This window comes from Calliopsis andreniformis, unplaced genomic scaffold, assembly GCF_051401765.1.
Source record: "Calliopsis andreniformis isolate RMS-2024a unplaced genomic scaffold, iyCalAndr_principal scaffold0052, whole genome shotgun sequence".
In the NCBI taxonomy this organism is placed as follows: Eukaryota; Metazoa; Arthropoda; class Insecta; order Hymenoptera; family Andrenidae; genus Calliopsis; species Calliopsis andreniformis.
Genome location: NW_027480461.1, coordinates 3,155,425 through 3,170,435, shown reverse-complemented (window position 1 = coordinate 3,170,435; position 15,011 = coordinate 3,155,425).

The window sequence follows — 15,011 nt, the reverse complement described above, 5'->3', positions numbered from 1 at the left end:
GATTGAAATTGAGTATTGAGGATTGAGGATTGAAGATTGAGGATTGGGTATTGAGGATTGAAGATTGATGATTGAAGATTGAGTATTGAGGATTGAATATTGAGGATTGAGGATTGAGGATTGAGGATGGAGGATTAGGTCTGAGGGTTGAGGATAGAGGTTTGAGGACTGAGGACTGAGGATAGAAGATTGAGAATTGAGGATTGAGGATTGAGGATTGACGATTGAGGATTGGGTATTGAGGATTGAAGTATGAGGATTGAGGATTGAGGATTGAGGATTGAGGATTGAGGATCGAAGGTTGAGGATTGGGTATTGAGGATTGAAGAATGAGGATTGAGGATTGAGGATTGGGGATTGAGGATTGAAGATTGAGTATTGAGGATTGAAAATTGAGGATTGAGGATTGAGGGTTAAGGATTGAGCATTGAAGATTGAGTATTGAGGATTGAAGATTGAAGATTGAGTATTAAGGATTGAGGATTGAGGATTGAAGATTGAGGATTGAGGATTGAGGATTGAGGATTGAGGATTGAGGATTGAAGATTGAAAATTGATGATTGAATATTGAGGACTGAGGATTGAGTGTTGTGGATTGAGGACGAGGACTGAGGGTTGAATATTGATGTTTGAGGTCTGAGGATTGAGGATTGAGGATTGAGAGTTGAGGATTGAGGATTGAGGATTGAAGATTGAGGATTGGGTATTGAGGATTGAAGAATGAGGATTGAGGATTGAGGTTTGAGGATTGAGGATTGCAGATTGAGTATTAAGGATTGAAGATTGATGATTGAGGATTGAGGATTGAAGATTGAAGATTGAGGATTGAGGATTGAGGATTGAGAATTGAAGATTGAGTATTGAGGATTGAAGATTGAGGACTGAGGATTGAGTGCTGAGGATTGAGGATTGAGGATTGAAGATTGAGTATTGGGGATTGAGGATTGACGATTGAGGATTGAGTATTCAGGATTGAGAATTGAGGATTGAGGATTGAGGATTGAGGATTGAGTATTGAAGATTGAGAATTGATGATTGAGGATTCAGGATTGAGGATTGAGGATTGAGGATTGAGGATTGAAGATTGAGTATTGACGATTGAAAATTGAGGATTGAGGATTGAGAATTGAGGATTGGGGATTGAAGATTGAGTGTTGAGGATTGAAGATTGAGTATTGGGGATTGAAGATTGAGGATTGAGGATTGAGGATTGAGGATGGAGAATGAGGACTGACGGTTGAGGATTGAGGTTTGAGGATTGAGGATTGAGGATTGAGGATTGAGGACTGAGAATGAGGGCTGAGGGTTGAGGATTGAGGTTTGAGTATAGAATCCTGAGAATTCAGGACATTGTATTGAGCATTGAGAATTGAGGATTGATGGTTGAGTATTGAGGATTGAGGATTGAGGATTGAGGATTGAGTATTGAAGATTGAGAATTGATGATTGAGGATTCAGGATTGAGGATTGAGGATTGAGGATTGAGGATTGAAGATTGAGTATTGACGATTGAAAATTGAGGATTGAGGATTGAGAATTGAGGATTGGGGATCGAAGATTGAGTGTTGAGGATTGAAGATTGAAGATTGAGTATTGAGGATTGAGGATTGAGGATTGAAGATTGAGGATTGAGGATTGAGGACTGAGGATTGAGTACTGAGGATTGAAGATTGAAAATTGATGAATGAATATTGATGTTTGAGGTCTGAGGATTGAGGATTGAGGATTGACAATTGAGGATTGAGGATTGAGGATTGAAGATTGAGGATTGGGTATTGAGGATTAAAGAATCAGGATTGAGGATTGAGGTTTGATGATTGAGAATTGCAGATTGAGTATTGAGGATTGAATATTGAGGATTGAGTATTGAGGATGGAGGATTAGGGCAGAGGGTTGAGGATTGAGGTTTGAGGACTGAGGACTGAGGATTGAGGATTGAGAATTGAGGATTGAGGATTGAGGATTGAAGATTGAGGATTGGGTATTGAGAATTGAAGTATGAGGATTGAGGATTGAGGATTGAGGTTTGAGGATTGAGTATCGAAGATTGAGGATTGGGTACTGAGGATTGAAGAATGAGGATTGAGGATTGAGGATTGAGGATTGAGGATTGAAGATTGAGTATTGAGGATTGAAGGTTGAGGATTGAGGATTGAGGATTGAGGATTGAGCATTGAAGATTGAGTATTGAGGATTGAAGATTGAAGATTGAGTATTGAGGATTGAGGATTGAGGATTGAAGGTTGAAGATTGAGGATTGAGGATTGAGGATTGAGGATTGAGGATTGAAGATTGAGGATTGAGGATTGAGGATTGAAGATTGAGTATTGAGGTTTGAAAATTGAGGATTGAGGATTGAGAATTGAGGATTGGGGATTGAAGATTGAGTGTTGAGGATTGAAGATTGAAGATTGAGTATTGAGGACTGAGGATTGAGGATTGAAGATTGAGGATTGAGGATTGAGGACTGAGGATTGAGTACTGAGGATTGAAGATTGAAAATTGATGAATGAATATTGATGTTTGAGGTCTGAGGATTGAGGATTGAGGATTGACAATTGAGGATTGAGGATTGAGGATTGAAGATTGAGGATAGGGTATTGAGGATTAAAGAATCAGGATTGAGGATTGAGGTTTGAGGATTGAGAATTGCAGATTGAGTATTGAGGATTGAATATTGAGGATTGAGGATTGAGGATTGAAGATTGAGGATTGAGGATTGAGTATTGAGGATTGAGGATTGAGAATTGAAGATTGAGTATTGATAATTGAAGATTGGGGATTGGGGATTGAGTACTGAGGATTGAGGATTGAGGATTGAAGATTGAGGATTGGGGATTGAGTATTGACGATTGAGGATTGAGTATTGAGGATTGAGGGTTGAGGATTGAGGATTGAAGTTGAGTATTGAGCATTGAGGATTGAAGATTGAGGATTGGGTATTGAGGATTGAATATTGAGGATTGAGGATTGAGGATTGAGGATTGAGGATTGAGGATTGAGGTTTGAGGATTGAAGATTGAGTATTGAGGATTGAGGATTGAGGATTGTGGATTGAGGATTGGGTATTGAGGATTGACGCTTGACGTTTGAGGGTTGAGGATGTAGGATTGAAGAGAGAGGCCTGAGTGTTGAGGATTGAGTGTTGAGAATTGATGCTTGAGGTTTGAGATTTGATTATTGAATATTCTGAATTGAGTATTGAACCATGAGAATTCAGGATGTTCTATTGAGTATTGAGAATTGAGGATTGATGGTTGAGTATTCAGGATTGATGGTGAAGGGTTGAGTGTTGAATATTGAGCATTGAGGATTGAGGATTGAGGATTGATGATTGAGGATTGAAGATTGATTATTGATGATTGAAGATTGAGGATTGAGGGTTGAGGGTTGAGGATTGAGGACGAGGACTGACGGTTGAGGATTGAGGTTTGAGGATTGAGGATTGAGGATTGAAGATTGAGGACTGAGGCTGAGGATTGAGGATTGAGCATAGAGGATTGAAGATTGAGGACTGGCGATTGAGGATTGAAGATTGAGGATTAAGGATTAAGGATTGGGGATTGAGGATCTAGGATTGGAGATTGATTATTGGGGATTGAAGATTGAGGTTTGAGGATTGAGGATTGAGAATTGAGAATTGAGGATGAGGACTGAGGGTTGAGGATTGAGGTTTGAGGATCGAGAATTGAGGATTGAGGATTGAGGACTGAGGATTGACGATTGAGTATTGAAGATTGAGGATTTATGACTGAGGATTGAGGATTGAGGATTGAGGATTGAGGATTGAGGATTGAAGGTTGAGTATTGAGGATTGAATATTGAGGATTGTGGACTGAGGATTGAGGATTGAGTACTCAGGATTGACGATTGAGTATTGAAGATTGAGGATTTATGACTCAGGATTGAGGATTAAGGATTGAAGATTGGGGATTGAGGATCTAGGATTGGAGATTGATTATTGAGGATTGAAGATTGAGGATTGAGGACTGAGGATTGAGAATTGAGAATTGAAGATGAGGACTGAGGGTTGTGGATTGAGGTTTGAGGAATGAGGATTGAGGGTTGAAGATTGAGGATTGAGGATTGAGTACTGAGGATTGAGGATTGAGGATTGAAGATTGAGGATTGGGGATTGAGGATTGAAGATTGAGGATTGAGGATTGAGGATTGAGAATTGAGGATTGAGGAATGAAATTGAGTATTGAGGTTTGAGGGTTGAAGACTGAGGATTGGGTATTGAGGATTGAAGATTGAGGATTGAGGATTGAGGATTGAGGATTGAGGGTTGAGGATTGAGGACTGAGGGTTGAGGATTGAGGATTGAGGACTGAGGATTGAGGATTGAACATTGAGGATTGGGTATTGAGGATTGAAGTATGAGGATTGAGCATTGAGGATTGAGGATTGAGCACTGAGGATTGAGGATTCAGGATTGAAGATTGAGGATTGGGGATTGAGGATTGACGATTGAGGATTGAGTATTGAGGATTGAGGTTTGCGGATTGAGGATTGAAATGGAGTATTGAGGATTGAGGATTGAAGATTGAGGATTTGGTATTGAGGATTGAATCTTGAGGATTGAAGATTGAGGATTGAGGATTGAAGTATGAGGATTGAGGATTGAGGATTGAGGATTGAGGATTGAGGATCGGAAGTTGAGGATTGGGTATTGAGGATTGAAGAATGAGGATTGAGGATTGAGGATTGAGGATTGAGGATTGAAGATTGAGTATTGAGGATTGAAAATTGAGGATTGAGGATTGAGGGTTAAGGATTGAGCATTGAAGATTGAGTATTGAGGATTGAAGATTGAAGATTGAGTATTAAGGATTGAGGATTGAGGATTGAAGATTGAGGATTGAGGATTGAGGATTGAGGATTGAGGATTGAGGATTGAAGATTGAAAATTGTTGATTGAATATTGAGGACTGAGGATTGAGTGTTGTTGATTGAGGACGAGGACTGAGGGTTGAATATTGATGTTTGAGGTCTGAGGATTGAGGATTGAGGATTGAGAGTTGAGGATTGAGGATTGAGGATTGAAGATTGAGGATTGGGTATTGAGGATTGAAGAATGAGGATTGAGGATTGAGGTTTGGGTATTGAGGATTGACGCTTGACGTTTGAGGGTTGAGGATGTAGGATTGAAGAGAGAGGCCTGAGTGTTGAGGATTGAGTGTTGAGAATTGATGCTTGAGGTTTGAGATTTGATTATTGAATATTCTGAATTGAGTATTGAACCATGAGGATTCAGGATGTTCCATTGAGTATTGAGAATTGAGGATTGATGGTTGAGTATTGAGGATTGATGGTTGAGGGTTGAGTGTTGAATATTGAGCATTGAGGATTGAGGATTGAGGATTGATGATTGAGGATTGAAGATTGATTATTGATGATTGAAGATTGAGGATTGAGGGTTGAGGGTTGAGGATTGAGGATTGAGGACGAGGACTGACGGTTGAGGATTGAGGTTTGAGGATTGAGGATTGAGGATTGAGGATTGAGGACTGAGGCTGAGGATTGAGGATTGAGCATAGAGGATTGAAGATTGAGGACTGGCGATTGAGGATTGAAGATTGAGGATTAAGGATTAAGGATTTGGGATTGAGGATCTAGGATTGGAGATTGATTATTGGGGATTGAAGATTGAGGTTTGAGGATTGAGGATTGAGAATTGAGAATTGAGGATGAGGACTGAGGGTTGAGGATTGAGGTTTGAGGATCGAGAATTGAGGATTGAGGATTGAGGACTGAGGATTGACGATTGAGTATTGAAGATTGAGGATTTATGACTGAGGATTGAGGATTGAGGATTGAGGATTGAGGATTGAGGATTGAAGGTTGAGTATTGAGGATTGAATATTGAGGATTGTGGACTGAGGATTGAGGATTGAGTACTCAGGATTGACGATTGAGTATTGAAGATTGAGGATTTATGACTGAGGATTGAGGATTAAGGATTGAAGATTGGGGATTGAGGATCTAGGATTGGAGATTGATTATTGAGGATTGAAGATTGAGGATTGAGGATTGAGGATTGAGGATTGAGAATTGAGGATGAGGACTGAGGGTTGAGGATTGAGGATTGAGGATTGAGGATCGAAGATTGAGGATTGGGTATTGAGGATTGAAGAATGAGGATTGAGGATTGAGGATTGAGGATTGAGGATTGAAGATTGAGTATTGAGGATTGAAAATTGAGGATTGAGGATTGAGGATTGAGGATTGAGCATTGAGGATTGAGGATTGAGCACTGAGGATTGAGGATTCAGGATTGAAAATTGAGGATTGGGTATTGAGGATTGAAGATTGAGGATTGAAGATTGAGTATTGAGGATTGAATATTGAGGATTGAGGATTGAGGATTGAGGATGGAGGATTAGGTCTGAGGGTTGAGGATAGAGGTTTGAGGACTGAGGACTGAGGATAGAAGATTGAGAATTGAGGAATGAGGATTGAGGATTGACGATTGAGGATTTGGTATTGAGGATTGAAGTATGAGGATTGAGGATTGAGGATTGAGGATTGAGGATTGAGGATCGAAGATTGAGGATTGGGTATTGAGGATTGAAGAATGAGGATTGAGGATTGAGGATTGAGGATTGAGGATTGAAGATTGTGTATTGAGGATTGAAAATTGAGGATTGAGGATTGAGGATTGAGGATTGAGCATTGAAGATTGAATATTGAGGACTGAGGATTGAGTGTTGTGGATTGAGGACGAGGACTGAGGGTTGAATATTGATGTTTGAGGTCTGAGGATTGAGGACTGAGGATTGAGAATTGAGGATTGAGGATTGAGGATTGAAGATTGAGGATTGGGTATTGACGATTGAAGAATGAGGATTGAGCATTGAGGTTTGAGGATTGAGGATTGCAGATTGAGTATTAAGGATTGAATATTGATGATTGAGGATTGAGGATTGAAGATTGAAGATTGAGGATTGAGGATTGAGAACTGAGAATTGAAGATTGAGTATTGAGGATTGAAGATTGAGGACTGAGGATTGAGTACTGAGGATTGAGGATTGAGGATTGAAGATTGAGGATTGGGGATTGAGGATTGACGATTGAGGATTGAGTATTGAGGATTGAGAATTGAGGATTGAGGATTGAAATTGAGGTTTGAGCATTTAGTATTGAAGATTGAGTATTGATGCCCGAGGATTGAGGATTGAGGACTGAGGATTGAGGATTGAGGATTGAAGATTGAGTATTGGGGATTGAAGATTGAGGATTGAGGATTGAGGATTGAGGATGGAGAATGAGGACTGACGGTTGAAGATTGAGCTTTGAGGATTGAGGATTGAGGATTGAGGACTGAGAATGAGGGCTGAGGGTTGAGGATTGAGGTTTGAGTATAGAATCCTGAGAATTCAGGACATTGTATTGAGCATTGAGAATTGAGGATTGATGGTTGAGTATTGAGGATTGAGAATTGAGGATTGAGGATTGAGTATTGAAGATTGAGGATTGATGATTGAGGATTGAGGATTGAGGATTGAGGATTGAGGATTGAGGATTGAAGATTGAGTATTGAGGATTGAAAATTGAGGATTGAGGATTGAGAATTGAGGATTGGGGATTGAAGATTGAGTGTTGAGGATTGAAGATTGAGGATTGAGGATTGGCGATTGAGGATTGAGTATTGAGTATTGAGAATTGAGGATTGAGGATTGAGGACTGAGGATTGACGATTGGGTATTGAAGATTGAGGATTTATGACTGAGGATTGAGGATTGAGGATTGAGGATTGAGGATTGAGGATTGAAGGTTGAGTATTGAGGATTGAATATTGAGGATTGTGGACTGAGGATTGAGGATTGAGTACTCAGGATTGACGATTGAGTATTGAAGATCGAGGATTTATGATTGAGGATTGAGGATTAAGGATTGAAGATTGGGGATTGAGGATCTAGGATTGGAGATTGATTATTGAGGATTGAAGATTGAGGATTGAGGATTGAGGATTGAGGATTGAGGACTGAGAATGAGGGCTGAGGGTTGAGGATTGAGGTTTGAGTATAGAATCCTGAGAATTCAGGACATTGTATTGAGCATTCAGAATTGAGGATTGATGGTTGAGTATTGAGGATTGCAGATTGAGGATTGAGGATTGAGTATTGAAGATTGAGGATTGATGATTGAGGATAGAGGATTGAGGATTGAGGATTGAGGATTGAGGATTGAAGATTGAGTATTGAGGATTGAAAATTGAGGATTGAGGATTGAGAATTGAGGATTGGGGATTGAAGATTGAGTGTTGAGGATTGAAGATTGAGGATTGAGGATTGGCGATTGAGGATTGAGTATTGAGTATTGAGAATTGAGGATTGAGGATTGAGGACTGAGGATTGACGATTGGGTATTGAAGATTGAGGATTTATGACTGAGGATTGAGGATTGAGGATTGAGGATTGAGGACTGAGGATTGAAGGTTGAGTATTGAGGATTGAATATTGAGGATTGTGGACTGAGGATTGAGGATTGAGTACTCAGGATTGACGATTGAGTATTGAAGATCGAGGATTTATGATTGAGGATTGAGGATTAAGGATTGAAGATTGGGGATTGAGGATCTAGGATTGGAGATTGATTATTGAGGATTGAAGATTGAGGATTGAGGATTGAGGATTGAGGATTGAGGACTGAGAATGAGGGCTGAGGGTTGAGGATTGAGGTTTGAGTATAGAATCCTGAGAATTCAGGACATTGTATTGAGCATTCAGAATTGAGGATTGATGGTTGAGTATTGAGGATTGAGGATTGAGGATTGAGGATTGAGTATTGAAGATTGAGGATTGATGATTGAGGATAGAGGATTGAGGATTGAGGATTGAGGATTGAGGATTGAAGATTGAGTATTGAGGATTGAAAATTGAGGATTGAGGATTGAGAATTGAGGATTGGGGATTGAAGATTGAGTGTTGAGGATTGAAGATTGAGGATTGAGGATTGGCGATTGAGGATTGAGTATTGAGTATTGAGAATTGAGGATTGAGGATTGAGGACTGAGGATTGACGATTGAGTATTGAAGATTGAGGATTTATGACTGAGGATTGAGGATTGAGGATTGAGGATTGAGGATTGAGGATTGAAGGTTGAGTATTGAGGATTGAATATTGAGGATTGTGGACTGAGGATTGAGGATTGAGTACTCAGGATTGACGATTGAGTATTGAAGATCGAGGATTTATGATTGAGGATTAAGGATTGAAGATTGGGGATTGAGGATCTAGGATTGGAGATTGATTATTGAGGATTGAAGATTGAGGATTGAGGATTGAGGATTGAGGATTGAGGACTGAGAATGAGGGCTGAGGGTTGAGGATTGAGGTTTGAGTATAGAATCCTGAGAATTCAGGACATTGTATTGAGCATTGAGAATTGAGGATTGATGGTTGAGTATTGAGGATTGAGGATTGAGGATTGAGGATTGAGTATTGAAGATTGAGGATTGATGATTGAGGATTGAGGATTGAGGATTGAGGATTGAGGATTGAGGATTGAAGATTGAGTATTGAGGATTGAAAATTGAGGATTGAGGATTGAGAATTGAGGATTGGGGATTGAAGATTGAGTGTTGAGGATTGAAGATTGAGGATTGAGGATTGGCGATTGAGGATTGAGTATTGAGTATTGAGAATTGAGGATTGAGGATTGAGGACTGAGGATTGAGGATTGAGGATTGAGGATTGAGGATTGAGGATTGAAGATTCAGGATTGGGTATTGAGGATTGAAGTAAGAGGATTGAGCATTGAGGACTGAGGATTGAGTACTGAGGATTGAGGATTGAGGATTGAAGATTGAGGATTGGGGATTGAGGATTGACGATTGAGGATTGAGTATTGAGGATTGAGAATTGAGGATTGAGGATTGAAATTGAGGTTTGAGCATTTAGTATTGAAGATTGAGTATTGATGCCTGAGGATTGAGGATTGAGGACTGAGGATTGAGGATTGAGGATTGAAGATTGAGTATTGGGGATTGAAGATTGAGGATTGAGGATTGAGGATTGAGGATGGAGAATGAGGACTGACGGTTGAGGATTGAGGTTTGAGGATTGAGGATTGAGGATTGAGGACTGAGAATGAGGGCTGAGGGTTGAGGATTGAGGTTTGAGTATAGAATCCTGAGAATTCAGGACATTGTATTGAGCATTGAGAATTGAGGATTGATGGTTGAGTATTGAGGATTGAGGATTGAGGATTGAGGATTGAGTATTGAAGATTGAGAATTGATGATTGAGGATTGAGGATTGAGGATTGAGGATTGAGGATTGAGGATTGAAGATTGAGTATTGAGGATTGAAAATTGAGGATTGAGGATTGAGAATTGAGGATTGGGGATTGAAGATTGAGTGTTGAGGATTGAAGATTGAAGATTGAGTATTGAGGATTGAGGATTGAGGATTGAAGATTGAGGATTGAGGATTGAGGACTGAGGATTGAGTACTGAGGATTGAAGATTGAAAATTGATGAATGAATATTGATGTTTGAGGTCTGAGGATTGAGGATTGAGGATTGACAATTGAGGATTGAGGATTGAGGATTGAAGATTGAGGATTGGGTATTGAGGATTGAAGAATCAGGATTGAGGATTGAGGTTTGAGGATTGAGAATTGCAGATTGAGTATTGAGGATTGAATATTGAGGATTGAGGATTGAGGATTGAAGATTGAGGATTGAGGATTGAGTATTGAGGATTGAGTATTGTGAATTGAAGATTGAGTATTGATAATTGAAGATTGGGGACTGGGGATTGAGTACTGAGGATTGAGGATTGAGGATTGAAGATTGAGGATTGGGGATTGAGTATTGACGATTGAGGATTGATTATTGAGGATTGAGGGTTGAGGATTGAGGATTGAAATTGAGTATTGAGCATTGATGATTGAAGATTGAGGATTGGGTATTGAGGATTGAATATTGAGGATTGAGGATTGAGGACTGAGGATTGAGGATTGAGGATTGAGGATTGAGGATTGAGGATTGAGGATTGAGGATTGAGGACTGAGGATTGAGGATTGAGGATTGAGTATTGAAGATTGAGGATTGATGATTGAAGATTGAGGATTGGGTATTGACGATTGAAGAATGAGGATTGAGCATTGAGGTTTGAGGACTGAGGATTGCAGTTTGAGTATTAAGGATTGAAGATTGATGATTGAGGATTGAGGATTGAAGATTGAAGATTGAGGATTGAGGATTGAGAACTGAGAATTGAAGAATGAGTATTGAGGATTGAAGATTGAGGATTGAGAATTGAGTACTGGGGATTGAGGATTGAGTATTGAAGATTGAGGATTGGGGATTGAGGATTGAAGATTGAGGATTGAGAATTGAGGATTGAGAACTGAGGATTGAGGATTGAAATTGAGTATTGAGGTTTGTGGATTGAAGATTGAGGATTGGGTATTGAGGATTGAAGATTGAGGATTGAGGATTGAGGATTGAGGATTGAGGATTGAGGATTGAGGACTGAGGATTGAGGATTGAGTATTGAAGATTGAGGATTGATGGTTGAGGATTGAGGATTGAGGATTGAGGATTGAGGATTGAGGGTTGAGGATTGAAGATTGAGTATTGAGGATTGAGGATTGAGGATTGAGGATTGTGGATTGAGGATTGGGTATTGGGGATTGACGATTGAGGATTGAGAATTGAGGATGAGGAATGAGGGTTGAGGATTGATGCTTGAGGTTTGAGATTTGATTATTGAATATTCTGAATTGAGTATTGAACCATGAGAATTCAGGATGTTCTATTGAGTATTGAGAATTGAGGATTGATGGTTGAGTATTGAGGATTGATGGTTGAGGGTTGAGTGTTGAATATTGAGCATTGAGGATTGAGGATTGAGGATTGATGATTGAGGATTGAAGATTGATTATTGGTGATTGAAGATTGAGGATTGAGGATTGAGGGTTGAGGATTGAGGACGAGGACTGACGGTTGAGGATTGAGGTTTGAGGATTGAGGATTGAGGATTGAGGATTGAGGACTGTGGCTGAGGATTGAGGATTGAGCATAGAGGATTGAAGATTGAGGACTGGCGATTGAGGATTGAAGATTGAGGATTAAGGATTAAGGATTGGGGATTGAGGATCTAGGATTGGAAATTGATTATTGGGGATTGAAGTTTGAGGTTTGAGGATTGAGGATTGAGAATTGAGAATTGAGGATGAGGACTGAGGGTTGAGGATTGAGGTTTGAGGATCGAGAATTGAGGATTGAGGATTGAGGACTGAGGATTGACGATTGAGTATTGAAGATTGAGGATTTATGACTGAGGATTGAGGATTGAGGATTGAGGATTGAGGATTGAGGATTGAAGGTTGAGTATTGAGGATTGAATATTGAGGATTGTGGACTGAGGATTGAGGATTGAGTACTCAGGATTGACGATTGAGTATTGAAGATTGAGGATTTATGACTGAGGATTGAGGATTAAGGATTGAAGATTGGGGATTCAGGATCTAGGATTGGAGATTGATTATTGAGGATTGAAGATTGAGGATTGAGGATTGAGGATTGAGGATTGAGGATTGAGAATTGAGGATGAGGACTGAGGGTTGAGGATTGAGGTTTGAGGAATGTGGATTGAGGGTTGAAGATTGAGGATTGAGGATTGAGTACTGAGGATTGAGGATTGAGGATTGAAGATTGAGGATTGGGGATTGAGGATTGAAGATTGAGGATTGGGTATTGAGGATTGAAGATTGAGGATTGAGGATTGAGGATTGAGGATTGAGGATTGAGGATTGAGGACTGAGGATTGAGGATTGAGTATTGAAGATTGAGGATTGATGGTTGAGGATTGAGGATTGAGGATTGAGGATTGAGGATTGAGGGTTGAGGATTGAAGATTGAGTATTGAGGATTGAGGATTGAGGATTGAGGATTGTGGATTGAGGATTGGGTATTGGGGATTGACGATTGAGGATTGAGAATTGAGGATGAGGACTGAGGGTTGAGGATTGATGCTTGAGGTTTGAGATTTGATTATTGAATATTCTGAATTGAGTATTGAACCATGAGAATTCAGGATGTTCTATTGAGTATTGAGAATTGAGGATTGATGGTTGAGTATTGAGGATTGATGGTTGAGGGTTGAGTGTTGAATATTGAGCATTGAGGATTGAGGATTGAGGATTGATGATTGAGGATTGAAGATAGATTATTGATGATTGAAGATTGAGGATTGAGGATTGAGGGTTGAGGATTGAGGACGAGGACTGACGGTTGAGGATTGAGGTTTGAGGATTGAGGATTGAGGATTGAGGATTGGGGACTGAGGCTGAGGATTGAGGATTGAGCATAGAGGATTGAAGATTGAGGACTGGCGATTGAGGATTGAAGATTGAGGATTAAGGATTAAGGATTGGGGATTGAGGATCTAGGATTGGAGATTGATTATTGGGGATTGAAGATTGAGGATTGAGGATTGAGGATTGAGGATTGAAGATTGAGGATTGAGGATTGAGGATGGAGGATTAGGTCTGAGGCTTGAGGATAGAGGTTTGAGGACTGAGGACTGAGGATAGAAGATTGAGAATTGAGGATTGAGGATTGAGGATTGACGATTGAGGATTTGGTATTGAGGATTGAAGTATGAGGATTGAGGATTGAGGATTGAGGATTGAGGATTGAGGATCGAAGATTGAGGATTGAAAATTGATGATTGAATATTGAGGACTGAGGATTGAGTGTTGCGGATTGAGGACGAGGACTGAGGGTTGAATATTGATGTTTGAGGTCTGAGGATTGAGGATTGAGGATTGAGAATTGAGGATTGAGGATTGAGGATTGAAGATTGAGGATTGGGTATTGACGATTGAAGAATGAGGATTGAGCATTGAGGTTTGAGGATTGAGGATTGCAGATTGAGTATTAAGGATTGAATATTGATGATTGAGGATTGAGGATTGAAGATTGAAGATTGAGAATTGAGGATTGAGAACTGAGAATTGAAGATTGAGTATTGAGGATTGAAGATTGAGGACTGAGGATTGAGTACTGGGGATTGAGGATTGAGGATTGAAGATTGAGGATTGGGGATTGAGGATTGACGATTGAGGATTGAGTATTGAGGATTGAGAATTGAGGATTGAGGATTGAAATTGAGGTTTGAGCATTTAGTATTGAAGATTGAGTATTGATGCCCGAGGATTGAGGATTGAGGACTGAGGACTGAGGATTGAGGATTGAAGATTGAGTATTGGGGATTGAAGATTGAGGATTGAGGATTGAGGATTGAGGATGGAGAATGAGGACTGACGGTTGAGGATTGAGGTTGGAGGATTGAGGATTGAGGATTGAGGACTGAGAATGAGGGCTGAGGGTTGAGGATTGAGGTTTGAGTATAGAATCCTGAGAATTCAGGACATTGTATTGAGCATTGAGAATTGAGGATTGATGGTTGAGTATTGAGGATTGAGAATTGAGGATTGAGGATTGAAATTGAGGTTTGAGCATTTAGTATTGAAGATTGAGTATTGATGCCTGAGGATTGAGGATTGAGGACTGAGGATTGAGGATTGAGGATTGAAGATTGAGTATTGGGGATTGAAGATTGAGGATTGAGGATTGAGGATTGAGGATGGAGAATGAGGACTGACGGTTGAGGATTGAGGTTTGAGGATTGAGGATTGAGGATTGAGGACTGAGAATGAGGGCTGAGGGTTGAGGATTGAGGTTTGAGTATAGAATCCTGAGAATTCAGGACATTGTATTGAGCATTGAGAATTGAGGATTGATGGTTGAGTATTGAGGATTGAGGATTGAGGATTGAGGATTGAGTATTGAAGATTGAGAATTGATGATTGAGGATTGAGGATTGAGGATTGAGGATTGAGGATTGAGGATTGAAGATTGAGTATTGAGGATTGAAAATTGAGGATTGAGGATTGAGAATTGAGGATTGGGGATTGAAGATTGAGTGTTGAGGATTGAAGATTGAAGATTGAGTATTGAGGATTGAGGATTGAGGATTGAAGATTGAGG